Genomic DNA, 14436 nt, shown 5'->3' with positions numbered 1-14436 from the left:
TAAAAAGTAAAACATTCCAAACAAATTTGAGAATAAGAAACTCATAAATCATATAAAAACCTTCGATATGGCGTTCGCTGAATATGTCTATCCTTATTGGTTGCTGGGAAAATTGCAAAATAAGTCATAAATTTTGAGATTTTATAAATGTTCATAACTTTTAGAAAAAAAACAATTGTCCTAGGACAATTAGGGACGAAGATAGCCCCCCCCCTTTTTTTAATTCATATGTTCTTGCAAAATAATTTTGCAATATTTAGAATTATTTGTTGTCATATTTTTTAAATTAAATTAATAGTGTAAATCTTCTTCTTACATAAACTATCCAAAATATTACTGTAACTTCATCATTTTCTAACTTATAGTGTTGTAGTGCGTTCTTTAACGGTAAAATATTGCAAAACCTCTAAATTTTAAAGAACCGCTTGGATTGACATGAAATTTGGCATACACATAGCTAACAAGTCAAAGAAAAAAAAGTGATATTGTGCCGATATGTGCTTTTGCCCTGGGGGTGGTTTTCACCCCCTCTTGGGGTGAAAAAATATTCGTCCAAAGTAAGTCCGGAAATGGATAAACTGACTAATTTTAAGTAACTTTTGTTCCATAGAGTTTTTTCACTAAGTCAGTACTTTTCGAGTTATTTGCCAGTGAATGTGTTCATTTTTTCAACAAAATACCCACGCGTTTAGACGGTTTTTTGCAAATAACTCAAATAGTTAATATTTTGTCGAAAAAACATTCTTAGCCAAAATATAGCCTGTAATTTTTTTTTAAAAAATGGTGTATATAACACGTCTCTATACCTAGTAGAAGCAAGAGTTATAGCTAATTAAAAATAGGTCCATATTCGTCAAATTCCAAATGGAATACTTTAACGTGAAATAACAAAAAATGAAGCACATTTCGGGGAAAACTCATTACAACTTATTTAAAGTGTTTAAAAAAAAGCTTCATTTTTGTTTTATAAAAAAAATTTCTAGCATCAAAAGTAAACAAGTTACGCTCAAAATAAAGTTAGTCCCTTTTTTTTTGGTAAAAAAATTGGGAAAATCACCCCCTAATTAGTATCTCAAATGAACTTAATCGTTACGACTTCACAAGTTTCTTGACTCGTGTATGTATTGTTTATATGATCAATAAGTTTTATCGGTTCAAAGTCCTTATTTTTGAAAGGGCTGTAGTTAAAAGGGGTTGAACGTGTCACTGATTACGAATGTATGCAAATTTAGAAACACCAAATCTTAATCAATTTTTGTCTAACACAAAAACAAAAAAATACATGATATTCAGAAAAGCAATGCTGACTTTTTTTGTTTTTCGAGATTTTTGGTATCTCTAACAATTTTTAAGTTATTTTGAAAAAAAGCATATTTTTCAAAATTAAAATTTTTAAAAATTTTACTTTAAAACCATATTTTTTCAAAAATAAGCACTTTGAATCGATGAAACTTACATATCATATAAACACAACATAAGTAAAATAATTTGTGGAGCGGTCACGATTAATTTCATTTAAGTTGCTAATTAGGGGGTGGTCTTCCCGATTTTTTTTTGCCACAACAAAAATTGACCAATTTTATTTTGAGCGTAACTTCTTTAAATTTAATGCTACAAACTTTTCATAAAAACAGAAATAAAGCTTTTTTTAAAATCTTTAAAAAAGTTAAAATGGGTTTTCCCAAAAAAGTGATTAGTTTTTTGGATATTTCACTTCGAAATATTCTAAATATTTGAAATTTGGTGAATATGAATCTATTTTTCATTGGCTATAATATAACTCTGGTTTTACGAGGTCAAGAGATCTAAACTGTACACCATTTTTTTTTTACTTTTTAACAGGATATATTTTTGCTAAGAAGATTTTTTTCGACAAAATACTTATTTTCTGAGTTGTTTGCGGAAAACCGTCTAAAATGTAGTGATTTTGTTGAAAAATGAACATATTCACTCGCAAATAACTCGAAAAGTGTTGACTTGGCAAAAAAGCTCTATAGAACAAAAGTTACTTAAAATTAGTCAGTTTATCCATTTCCGGACTTATTTTGGACTTATATTTTTTCACCACCAAGAGGATGAGGGTGAAAGTCACCCCCAGGGCAAAAGCACACATCGGCACAATATCACTTTTTTTCTTTGACATGTAAGGTATGCTTATGCCAAATTTCATGTCAATCCAAGCGGTTCTTTAAAATTTAGAGCAAAAACCGTGAAAGAATGAAATTTGCAAAAATTAAAATTAAATAACTTTTAAAGTATTCTACCAATTGCTTTCAAATTTAGGGTGTGATTTAAGCACCAGAAGTCTCAGCATTACGTGTGATAAGAAGGTTCTAAGTTAATTTTTACATAAGTTATGAATATTTATAAAAACTAAAAATTTATGATTTATTTTGCAATTTTCTAAACAACCAATAAGGATGGACATATTCAGAGAAAGCCATATTGAAGTTTTTTATACGATTTATGAGTTTCTCACTCTCAAATTTGTTTAAAATGCTTAACTTTTTGGTAATAGACGAAAAAACCGAAAAATTTACCGTTTTTTGTTTATAACTATGTATATCATCAAAATCGGCTGCAGGAAACATATAGGTTATTAATATAGATGTCCATACTACTCAAAAAATTTGGTTTCACTGCTGTTTTGTTTGCTGTTTCAAACACAGCCTAAAAGAAAAAGAACAAAAGAAAAAGATAAGTAGAGAAATACATATTATTATATAGAAAAAGAAAATAATCGTTTTCTTTTTGATTCAATTCGAGTCTCTTGCCTTCCTCTGACACAGTGTTTCTGGGTCTCTACCCTTTTTCAAAGAGGCTATTGCAAGTAGACTCAAGTAGAAATTTATTTTATTTATATTATTATATACTGTCCAAGAGAGTATTGACACAGCATTTGGAGAGCTAGATCACCAAGTTGAATCCCGAGCAATGTTAAGAAAATTAAAAATAGCACAAAATACGAAAAATAGAAGTAAAGAAAAACAAGAAAAAAAATGCTTTTGCTTAAAGAAAACGAATAAATCAAAGAGGATTACTGTTTAGAAAGAGACAAATCAATATTAAAGAGTATTAATAAAAACGAATAATAACTTAAATTAAACTATTTAAATACAAACGCCATTTTTACAATGAAAACTATTAGGCCTGGATCCCGCGTACCAAAAAAAGTTGATTAATAGCAAGCTGAAATTTTTTTAATAGCTTTACGGTGTCTAGTCGGACAAACTTTGATGTACGGGAACACTGGAACAGGGGAAGTTTTAATCGTGGAACAGTTTATAATTTTGGAAAGATTACGAAAACGCCCCATGTATTTTGTCGGACAGAACTTCCAATTGATTTGTTACCGTTTGATTACCTAAGCTCTCATGCAAAAATAAGACTGCTATTTATCACCAATATAATTACTTTAACTTGACATTTTCTTCGTGTTGGACTTATTAAAATGCCCAGTTGGTGATAAATACCGGTCTGATTTTTGCATGAGAGTTTAATGAAATGGTAACAAATAAATTGGAAGTTCTGTCCGACAAAATACATGGAACGTTTTCGTAGTCTGACGTTTCAAATTTTTAACCTGTTCACAATTAAAACTTCCCTTGTTCCAGTGTTCCCATACATCAAAGTTTGTCCGACTAGAAACCGTTTAGCTATTAACAAATTTTCAGCTTGCTATTAATCAACTTTTTTTGTACACCGGATCCAGGCCTGTAAATAAAAAATCATTTTAAAGCTAAATAAAATATTGTTATTTGTATTTGTACGTCTGGTAAGCGTATCTACTAGAAAGATCTTTATGTCAATGACCTAATTTTATAATCCGTCTGTTCCAAAATTCTCCATTAACTCCTATATATAAAATTATCATTTTTACTGTCTTTCTTCAATTTATTTTCGCAGAATATATTAATAATGCAGATTTGTCATATTTTTGTTTAAATAATAACGGTTTTATCTTGTTATTAATCTGTTGTGGTGATCGTCGAGAAGGAAGGGTGGTTATTTAAATGGCTATAAAGAATAAAGTAATTATTGTAAATAAAACATATCACAAATAATAAAATGCGTAGGGTAAAAATTAAACAAAAGCCCTATGTCCTCTCTAACCTCCCGATCGATACCATTTCATCTCAATTCGCGGGATGATAATTTCTCTTTTAAATGTCGCACATGCCACACACACACTTACCTCCGCTTATCAAATAAATAACTACACCAAAACTGAATATTAATGTCATGAAACCTACGACGTTAGGTTAATTTAATATTAATTTTATTAATAAACGCCATGTTTGTAATTTACACAAGGGGTAAGTACATAAAAAGTATAAAAAGAAGCGTCGAAATCCATCAACAAGAAATAGATATTTAATAGCTCGAGTTTGAAATTTATACTTCATATTTCTATATCACCGATTTGAATAAAGAGACTATTCCGTGTAGTCTCTTTGAATAAAGAAGAACCGTATGACATGCAATGTTTTTGCAATCAGGTTTTGCAATGTTGTAAACGGTTTTTTCTAACTTTTTAAATTCTTTTGATAGTGTAGTGTGCTCTCCGGATTATGCTACTCGTAAAATCATTGCAAGTTCACTTTTTTTAGACTTATGTTATTACAAAAAAAAAAAAGTTTTTTTAAATAAACAAGTTGAATAACTTTTAAACTAATTGATGGATCACTCTGAAATTGTATCTATATTTTTAACACTATAAGCCCCAACTTTGCACGCAATATCAAGGTTATAGGCTCATTCTAACAATATTGTCATTTAGTTAAAATGAATAATTCTTACGTTTTTACAGTTTTCTAAGCAACAATTAGTAAATCAGCATTAAAAATCTCCATTTTAAAAGCTGTAAACAGCTGTAAACGTGGTTTATTACGGGGGTAGGCGCAATATTTTAGATCAATTATATTTAAATGCATTCATTTTTTTTCGAATCCTGAGAAAACTGATCAATATTTTTGAAAAATTTAAACGCAGAATGAAAGATTACGTTATTACCGAGGGCCGAAAGTCCGTTGGAATAACCAAAAAGTTTATTTTGAATGAGATATTTGAAACTAAAAATCACATTAAATTTTCTCTTTTTTCACCCCTGAAACTTATTAAAATAAACATTATAGAAGTTTGCAGGGACTTTCGGCCCTCGGTAATAATGTAATCTTTCATTATGCGTTTAAATATTTCAAAAATACTTATAGTCTAAGAGCTAGTGAACCCTTCGACTAACGGTCGTCCTGTAAGGCTAGAAATTTGTCTAGTGATAATTCATAGCACACCAAGGCTAAAAACCATGACCTGGCAGGCCTCAGCGGTGCACGTGTATCTACCAGGTGACTCGAAAAGTGCAAAATTAGGGGGTAAAATAAACTTTCTCCTGTAAGGTTTAAATTTAAGTATGTGTTTTAGTAAGTCATTTAGAAGAAATGTGTACAATGACAGGCGATTCTGAAGAGCATAAGACCTTGCCAGGCGAGGGGAAAGATTAGGGATATTTCCTAAAATTATTCTTTTTGCATCCAACAATTTTTTTTAAGTTTTTTGAATCATTCCAAACACAAAAGATCTTTAGTGATTTTTCTCTTAAGTTAATAGTTTTTGTTATATAAGAGATTGAAAATTTTGAAAATTGCCAAATCGACCATTTTTAACCCAAAATCGGACATTTATCTAAAAATTTCAATGTTGCCAAGGTACGCAGATATTCTTTAAACATTGATTCATTAAAGTCCGAAGAGTGTTTTGCAATAAAATATCGAAAACCCCTTTGTTTTTTTAATTGCTTATCAAGCGGGCGCGGCACTGTAGTATAAGTGAGTTTGAGTTTGCATAATTCATTATCTCGAGAATGAGCAAATTTCTAGAGAAATCCTCAGACAAGTCGATTTTTATTTTTGAATTGGGACTTTTTGGTATATATATAATACTAGTGACGTCATCCATCTGGGCGTGATGACGTAATCAATGATTTTTTTAAATAAGAGTAGGGGTTGTGTGATAGCTCATTTGAAAGGTTATTTAATTCTCTATTCAGTAATATAAACATTAACATAATTATTTATACAGGGTGTACAAAAAAAATTTTCTTCTATTTGTCAAATTTAATCAATGTTAATTTAATAAAAAAAAATTTTTTGTACACCCTGTATAAATAATTATGTTAATGTTTATAGTAGTGAATAGAGAATTAAATAGCCTTTCAAATGAGCTATCACACACCCCCTTTCTCATTTAAAAAAATCATCGATTAAGTCATCACGCTCAGATGGATGACGTCACTAGTATTATATATATGCCAAAAAGTCCTAATTTAAAAATAAAAATCGACCTGTTTGAGGATTGCTCTTGAAATTTGCCCAATCTCAAGATAATGAATTTATGCCAACTCAAACGTCCTCACATATACTACAGTGTCGCGCCCGCTTGATTAGCAATTAAAAAACAAAGGGGTTTCCGATATTGTATTGCAAAAAACTCTTTGGAATTTGATCAATCAATGTTTGAAGAATATCTACCTACCTTGTCAACTTTGAAATTTTTAGATAAATGTCCGATTTAGGGTTAAAAATGGTCGATTTCGCAATTTTCAAAATTTTCAATCGCTTATATAACAAAAACTATTAACTTAAGAGAAAAATCACTAAAGACCTTTTCTGTTTGGAATGATTCAAAAAACTTAATAAAAATTTGTTCGATGCAAAAAAAATAATTTTAGGAAAAACCCCTAATCTTTCCCCTCGCCTGGCAAGGTCTTACGCTCTTCAGAATCGCCTGTCATTATACACATTTCTTCTAAATGACTTACTCAAACACATACTTAAATTTAAACCTTACAGGAGAAAGTTTATTTTACCCTCTAAATTTGCACTTTTCCATTCACCTGGTAGTAGGGATGGGAAAAACCTACCGGTTTAAACCTAAAACCAGTTTTTTTACTTCACAATAACCGGTTTTACCGGTTGTTTTTTTGTCCCGGTTATAACCGGTTTTTTCCTTTTAAAGTAAAAACCGGTTATTAGGTTTTTACGGTGATTAGGATTAGGTTAGGTATTATTTCGGATCCCAATCATAATTATTATTCTCAAGTAGTTATTCCAAACAAAACCATAATTCAAATTTTATTTTATTTTATAAAATACAGAAGCAAACTGAAAGTGCAATCTCACATCTCCCAGAAACAATTATTAAGTTTTATTATAATATTTCCTTGAAAAGGTATTTGTAATCATAATATTTACATAAGAAGTGTTTGGTTGAATTAGATGCAAACATCATCTATTTTTCACACTTAACTCTTGGCATTGAAAGTGGATGAATGAGTTTTTCTGATTACCAAAAATAATGCTCTGACTATGAATATCGAATTACTGATTACGAATACGAAAATCCAATGGTAGGGGAGGAAAGTATGCTAAATGTGCAGTCACTCGAGCGCTTTGGGGACCTATTGGGTTGTGAAGAGTAGGTCCTAAAATCAAAAAAAGTTAAGCAAAGTTTTCCATTTTAGTGGGCGCTTGCCATTTTTTAATTTAATTTTCCATTTCCAACAATCGTTTTTTCCGATTATAGCGCCATCTCTCCATAGTTCGAAAAAATGTTTCGAATAAAAGTTGCTTATTTTTACGTAAAGAATCCAAATCTGGAATAAAAATTTGGGGCTCCTATTTAAGATTTTAAATTAACCACCCACCCCACTTCCGTGGGGGGTCGTGTTTGGTACCATTCGATAGATTTTCAAAAATATTGATTAAGTGTATTTTGCAGTTTTTCGATCTAATGTTTATTTTGCGAAATATCGCGGGATTTGTATTTAAAATTTTAAATTTACCCCCCACCCCTCTCCGTGGGGTGTCATGTTTGGTATCATTCGATATATTTTTGAAAAATATTGAACACGTATTTTTTAGTTTTTCGATGTAACGTTCATTTCGCGATTTATTCGCTTTTTTTTTTGTGAAACTTTTTAACTCGCCCATTTCCTTACGTCCCGCTCAAATCGTCAGATTTTTTTAAACATACACTGTTTTGCATGTACTTAACTTACCTTATCTTAATCTGACAATTTCGAGTATTTTTAAGGATAGATTTTTTTTTCGGGCTCCCCTTAACGAACTCCCCTGTGTTAAGAGCCAATATATGGTGGAGGTACATCTGAAGGGCACCAGGTTTCTCCCCATATGATAATCTGACGCGCTCGAGTAACTGCAAAAATCCCCGCTTGCGCTCCCCTACCACAAGTATTTCGCTACGTTTTCAAAACGATACACTCGTACAGGAAGTATTAAATTAGTTAAAATATATCTATTGTACAAATATACAAACGTGTTAAAAGTACTTCGTGTTCTACTACTACGTGTTCTTTCGATAGTACTAATTTTGATCATATTGATATCGAGTCGAATGGAGTATCGCAAACTAAAGTGTATTGTAAATGTAACTTTGTAACCAACTGGATTAAAATAACCGAAAACCGGTTTTTCCAAAAACCTGTTTTTTTGGCCGGTTATAACCGCCAGGTTAAACCGTAAGCAAAAAAAACCGGTATAACCGAAAACCGGTGTTTTGTCAAAAACCGCCATCCCTACCTGGTAGATACACGTGCACCGCTGAGTTGCTGACGTGCAGGTCATGGTTTTTAGCCTTGGTATGCTATGAATTATCACTAGAAAAATTTCTAGCCTTACAGGACGACCGCTTAGTCGGAGGGTTAACTAGCTGTTAGACTATTAGTTTTCTCAGGATTCGAACAAAATGAATGCATTTAAATACTAGCATTAGACCAAGATTTTGCGCCTACCCCCTTAAATAATTACCTTAAAATGTTTTACTTTTTAATGGTAGACGAAAGTTCTTAAATTGATGCATTCTTGGTCTTGAATTCTTAATAATTCAAAAAGTCCATCGAACCCATTGCAATAAACTTAGAGGTCTGGGTTATCAAGGTTCATAAAACTCAAAAAAATTGTCAGATACCTGGCAGGGTCAAAATCTGCAACAGGGGGCTTTTTCACATTATTTCTTTGGAGTGAATATAAACACCGCCAAAAGAAGAACAGAAGAAGAAAAAGTTGAGAAATAATATTTTGTGCAAGAGGGACTGAGGCAGCGTTTGGAGGACTAGATCACCAAGTTGCAGGCGCGGATCCAAGGGAGGGTCAATGGGGTCAATTGCCCCCTCCTTGAGACCTCGCCTGGTGTCGCCTTTTTTTAAGAAAGAGATAATTACGATTGAAAATAAATAGTGAGTTATGTGTCCTGTTGACAACTGAATAACGGAATGAAACATAAAACAGAATTCCTTCTCCAAAGTACGTGTTCTCGGTCTTACTGTATGGTATCGAGTCTTGGACTGTGAATAAAATCAATCTACTTACCTAAATCGCCTAGAGGCTTTAGAAATGTGGTTCTATAGAAGAATTTTAAAAGTATCTTGGGTGAAGAAGATTCGAAACTCCACAATACTAGAACGTCTCAGCAAGACTACTGAGATTATAGAAGGCATCAAAAAGAGAAAAATGGAGTATTTTGGACATGTAATCAGAAGTTTCAAATATAGGGTGCTACAAAATATTATGCAAGTTAAAATAGAAGGCAAACGCAGTCCAGGACGAAAAAGCACTTCGTGGTTGATTTAGGGTGGCAGTGAATAAAATTAAGATAGCTATGATAGTAACCAACGTTCTAAAAGGACATGATACATGAAGAAAAATAAAGTAACAGCCCATACCGAAAAATAATCCTGCGTACACGAGTGAAGAGAATATTTTTATTTCATTGCCCCCTCCTTGCAAGGTTGCTGGATCCGCCGTTGCCAAGTTGGATCACGGGCAATGTACAGAAAACTAAAAGTAATACACAAAATACGAAAAATAAAACTAAAGAAAAAACAAGTTAAGAAAAAGGTTCTTTTGCTTAAAGAAAACGCATTAGTAGAGGATACGATATAAGGTCGATTTGCACCGATCTGTTTAATGGATAAAAATTATTTGACATGTAATTTAGCATGTTAACAATTATTACAAAAAACAAGGGTTGCCCGATCTAATCTTGTTCTAACTATATTTAATTAATAATTAAAAAATTACATTTTTTTTAATGAATTTAAAAAAAATCTACCCGGGCAGATATTATTTCAGATTTTTTGGATCATTCTAAACAAAAAAGGTCTTTTGTAATTTTTCTCTAAAACTGATCATTTTCGAGTTATAAAATAATTTAAAACTGAAAAAAGAACGAAAGATGACAATTTTCAAGGCTCAAAAACACAAGTAAAAATATGATTTTTGTAATCATCGAGTACATATATTCAAGTTCAAACCTTATTCTGTCAGGTCATGATAAGAATTTTAGCCATGTTTTATTCTAAAACATATTTTTTTAATTGTTAATGAGGAAGGTTTCTTATGGAGAGACGGGCATTAACAACTAAAAAACAATGTTTCAGAATGAAATAAGTCCAAAAGACTTGCCAAGAACTGATAGATTAAGGTTTGAACTTGAATCTAGGTACTTTGTAATTTCAAAAATGATATTTTATACTTAGTTTTTGAGCCTTGAAAATCGTCATCTTTCGTCCTTTTTTGGGTTTTAAATTGGTTATAACTAGAAAACGGTCAACTTCAGAGAAAAATTGTAAAATACCTTTTTTGTTTAGAATGACCTAGACAATCTGAAATAATATCTGCCCGGGTCGAAAAGTTCTTTTTAAAATTTATAAAAAAAATGTCATTTTTAATTATTAATTATTTATAGTTAGAACAAGATTAGATCGGGCAACCCTTATTTTTTGTAATTGTTAACATGCTAAATTACATATCCCATAATTTTTATCCATTAAACAGATCGGTGCAAATCGACCTTATATCATATCTTAGACTACTTAAAAGAGAATTACTGTTTAGAAAGAAACGAATTAATATTAAACAATATTAATAAAACAAATAATAACATAAAATTGAACTATCTAAATACAAGATTTTTACGATGAAAACTTTACAAAAAAATCATTTTAACGCCAAATAAAATATTTTTATTTATATTTGTACGTCCGGCAAACGCACTAAGAAAGATCTTTATGTCAATGACCTAATTTTATAATCCGTCTGTTCCTAAATTCTCCATTAACTCATATACACATAATAATCATTTTTCCTGTCTTTTTCTATTTATTTATTGTAGAATGTATTAATATTGCCGATTTCTCGGATATTTTTTAAATAATAACGGTTTTACCTTGTTATCTATTTTGGTGATGATCGAGAAGAAAGGGTGGTTATTTAAATGGCTATAAAGAATAAAGTAATTATTGTAAATAAAACATGTCACAAATAATAAAATGCGTAGGGTAAAAAGTAAACAAAAGCCCTATGTCTTCTCTAACCTCCCGATCGATACCATTTCATCTCAATTCGCGGGATGGTAATTTCCCTTTTAAATGTCGCACATGCCACACACTTACCTCCGCTTATCAAATAAATAACTACACCAAAACTGAATATTAATATCACGAAACCCACGACGTCACACAATAAAGGCGAGTCGAGAGTTGGATGAATCCGTGTGCCAAAAAGACCGTATATCGGCAAAATTGGGGTTGCGTGCCGTGGATTCAGTGACGATGACCGTCCCCGAAGAGGTTTGGGGTCACGACGTATGCGCTCCGTCGCGGCGCTATCCGCTTTTCGAAAAGGGCTTTGTCGGCGCACTGGGAACGTGTTTTGGAATCGTGGTAATTGGGTTTTTCGTCAGAAGTTTTTCTCGGGAAATGTATGTAACGTGTAGATCATTAAAATAACTAGGGGGTGGTTGTGTGTACCCCCAGTTTAAACCCCAGCTTTACAAACTTTAACCAAAGAGAAGGCCAGTTCAAAAAGCTCAAAGTTCTCCGTTTAACTGCATTTAAAAATATAAATATACAATGGTCGTATATGATATAAAGTACAAACTTATATTGTACTCTTCAATAGTGCTCTAAAATCATTATTAGATTTAGTCAATTAGTAAACCAGTTCTGGTTATGATGGCAGTAGTTACTTACTACCCTTAATTACGAATAACGTACCTGTGGAGACTGACCAAAAACTTACATCGGTCAAACTTGTAGAATCCTTAACAAACGTATACCAGAGCACATTTTTTATTAAACATTCCAATTTATTATTTACAATCTGTAAAACAAGTTACAACAAGTAAATGTTATGGACACTAGAGTGTAGGTATCTTATAGAAAATGATTATTAGGGCACATAATTAAAATCGTGATGATGCACAGTGCCGGTTTAACCTTATTTCGGGCCCTGGGCGCTGGAGGTTTAGGGGCCCCTTCATTGCTATTCGTTGTCAGTTTTTTAACAAGAAAACACATGCACTAACTATAAAGGTTTATTGTAAAATCCATAAAATAATTTTTTTTAACAAGCAAGAAGAATAGGAAACATAAAAAATAATCCAAAAAATACATTTAAAAACATAATAAAAAACAGATAGTTCCACAAAACAACACATGACAAACAAAAAAACATATTCTAAAAAATACATAAAGACAAAAATTAGATCACTTTTTTCTTGACTTGGCATTCGCAAACTGCCATATAATATTATCACAATTCAGTTTTATTTCTCCAGTTCTTCATTCTATATATACAGGGTGAGGCAAATAAAAGGCCTATTAGAAATATCTCGAGAACTAAAGGCAGCAGAATCATGAAAATTGGAATAAAGGGGTTTTGAAGGATGATCTATTAAATGAAAATATTTTCATATCTTTGCAACTTCCGGTTATACCGGAAGTTGCTTATAACTTCGTTTTTTTTAATGGGACACCCTGTATATTTTTACATTTTTGGATTCTCTTCGATGTTTTCTTTGTTAAAATATGAGGTTTTGTAATATTATACGGGGTGTTTTAAAAGATAATTACGTTTTTTTTATTAATTTCGTAGCAAAATTAACGCCCTGTATAATTGTAGTAGTTTGACATCTAAAACTCTACTTACGTTCAAATGATTTTTAATATACTCTACTATTGTTAAGAATCATTATAGTTGATTTTTTAACCAAGAGGAGTAAACTAAAAAGACAGATTCACGCCCAAGAAGGTTACTAGAAAAGTCACCAAATTCATCTTCTTTTTTGTTGATCATATCAGCTTTCGATGATAATCCATACATATTGTATTATACTAACATATCGCTAAAGAGTTCTAAAAACAACTGCTTTTTATATAAAAGTAGACTAAAAATCTAAAAATTAAAGGGATAATGAAGAAAAACACAAAAAATCGCCGATATACTCAATTAACCTATAAAATGACAGAAGTACCAAAATTTCATAAATGTCATTAGTGTCAAAATTTAATAACAGTGAAGTAAACTTGCCTGCGGTTGGACCAATTAGAAACAAGCATTACGGCGCGGTAAATTTGAATCACTCCTCTTGGTTAACAAACAAACAATAGTATAGCTAAATTTTTAATTTTAGTATACAGGGTTGGTCGAAACTCGGAATGAGTATTTTCTGAGTTTTCTTAAACAGAACACCCTGTATTTTAGTATTGTAATGAAATGATATTTTTATGGTACTTTTTTATTTCTTAAGCATTCCCTATACCTAACTGCTTTAATTTGTGCTTAATTGTTAATCGCACCAACAATCTTAACTACGTAGGTATCTTGATAGCTAAACCATTATTGGTAATTTTAAGGACCAGTCTGGATTAATATGTATTTATTTCTGAAAAATTATTTGGGATTGAGTATTTTCACGGCCAACCTAATAAAATTTTACGTATTTTTTGTTACAATTAATGTTTAGCTTGAATCACCAATAACTCACAAATTAAAGCAGTTAGGTATAGGGAATGCTTAAGAAATAAAAAACGTATTTTTTGTTGCAATTAATGTTTAGCTTGAATCACCAATAACTCACAAATTAAAGCAGTTAGGTATAGGGAATGCTTAAGAAATAAAAAAAGTACTATAAAATATCATTTCACTACAATACAAAAATACAGGGTGTTCCATTTAAGAAAACTCAGAAAATACTCATTCCGAGTTGCGACCAACCCTGTATACTAAAATTAAAAATTTAGCTATACTAATGATTCTTAACAATAGTAGAGTATATTAAAAATCATTTGAACGTAAGTAGAGTTTTAGATGTCAAGTTACTACAATTCTACAGGGTGGGAATGTTGCTACGAAATTAATAAAAAAACGTAATTATCTTTTAAAATGCCCTGTATAATATTACAAAACCTCATATTTTAAGAAAGAAGACATCGAAAAGAATCCAAAAATGTAAAAATATACAGGGTGTCCCATTTAAAAAAACGAAGTTATAAGCAACTTCCGGTATAACCGGAAGTTGCAAAGAGATGAAAATATTTTCATTTAATAGATCATCCTTCAAAACCTCTTTATTCCA

General features: G+C 31.2%; 1 protein-coding gene across 12 annotated transcripts in view; it reads right to left on the bottom strand.

The window, feature by feature from the left end:
- Positions 1-11658, bottom strand: part of LOC126884845 (uncharacterized) — a 127418-nt gene extending 115760 nt beyond the window's left edge. For 10 of the 12 annotated variants that reach the window (XR_007698162.1, XR_007698163.1, XM_050651129.1 and 7 more), the window contains exon 1: positions 11471-11658. The gene's annotated coding sequence lies outside the window, so the exon portion shown is untranslated. Of the gene's footprint in view, positions 1-4195; positions 4240-11470 lie in introns of those variants that run through there. The other 2 variants (XM_050651135.1, XM_050651142.1) reach the window with 1 other exon arrangement.
- Between the last annotated feature and the right edge of the window lie 2778 nt (positions 11659-14436).

The sequence above is a fragment of the Diabrotica virgifera genome, chromosome 1 (genome assembly GCF_917563875.1).
Source record: "Diabrotica virgifera virgifera chromosome 1, PGI_DIABVI_V3a".
NCBI classification, from domain to species: Eukaryota; Metazoa; Arthropoda; class Insecta; order Coleoptera; family Chrysomelidae; genus Diabrotica; species Diabrotica virgifera.
This window is presented reverse-complemented; position numbering and strand designations above follow the sequence as displayed.